Here is a 1,242-nt window from a genome sequence, read left to right on the forward strand (position 1 = left end):
GCAAATAGATATAAAACTATGCATGTTTCGGTATGTCAATGACATGAAAACTTCAAAAAATAGATAAGTTCCATGACATGTCATTCTGTAGCACTCATCTTACACAAGATTAGATTGAACGACGGTAGAGTGATAATAATACGTTTATCGGAAACAAGTCATCTAGTATGAAAAAAATGGGTTCCCGACAATCACATGTAGTGAAGAAAAAAAGAAAATTTACTTTTGTTTCCAAAGAAAATAATAAGGAACACTTTACAGTTAGAATGAATTAAATGAGTGATTTACACAAGGACAACTATTTCACAACTCATAACATCAATCTCATTCGTTAATAGGGTTTTCTGTTCACCCTCCGACAGTTGTTCTGAATCTCCCCAGCAATTCCGGTCAACGGGCTTCTGTTCCCATTTTGACCATCGAGGCCGCAAAATTCTTGAAGAAGTCCTTCAGGCTACTGGAGAACCTGTGAACGGTCGACGCGGTGGTCGCGGCGGCGACGGGCCGAATTGGACAACATTACCTGGTCAAAGGAAGAGGGGCACAACCACACAAGAGGCTGCTGTAGTACTTGTTGTCGAATACGTTAGGGCTGACTGTGTCGAGATTCACTAGTGTCTCCTCGTCCTGCCCGGCGCTGCAATTCCGCTGCGTCAACTGGCATTGTACCCGCCCAAAGGTGTTTTCTCCATGGAGAGCGACATGGTCAGTGTCGTCGAGGTCCAAGTTTTTGAACTTCTCCTGGGGCATCTTCGGGGAGTCGAAGGGGCTCAGGAGATTGTTGGCGCTCTCGATGTTTGTGGTTGTGCCATCTCAGCGGCCCAGCGGCTGGCTCCAGCGTGCTCGACGGAGATCAGGGCAATCATGGCTTGGATGTTGTCGCAAGACACAAAGCCCAGGGGAATGCACTATCTAGCGTGAGGTTGGTGATATTATCCACCTCAAACCCACACGTCGATCTGCCATTGACATGGACCTGCTTTTTAGTATCAATCAATAGGAGGCCTTTGTCCAGGCAAAATGAGCCATCAAAGCCCTTGACAAAGTATTCGTGGACGTGAAGACAGATGAGGCTGGTTGGGATGCGCGTGTCAGCGAGGCAATGTTCTGGATAATGCATCGATAATGTCACGCACACTAGGGTACCCGTCATCATAGAAGGATGAGCTCAACCTGGCACGGACATCACCATGATCAAAATCCTAAACTTATGGAAATCATCTACGAAAAGCAACTCACGGA

The 1,242-nt window shown here is 46.5% G+C and overlaps 1 pseudogene; it reads right to left on the reverse strand.

Annotated features, from left to right (window-relative positions):
- Positions 1–331: 331 nt before the first annotated feature.
- Positions 332–1,242, reverse strand: part of LOC119279843 — a 1,716-nt pseudogene continuing 805 nt past the window's right edge.

Source organism: Triticum dicoccoides, chromosome 3B (assembly GCF_002162155.2).
Source record: "Triticum dicoccoides isolate Atlit2015 ecotype Zavitan chromosome 3B, WEW_v2.0, whole genome shotgun sequence".
NCBI classification, from domain to species: Eukaryota; Viridiplantae; Streptophyta; class Magnoliopsida; order Poales; family Poaceae; genus Triticum; species Triticum dicoccoides.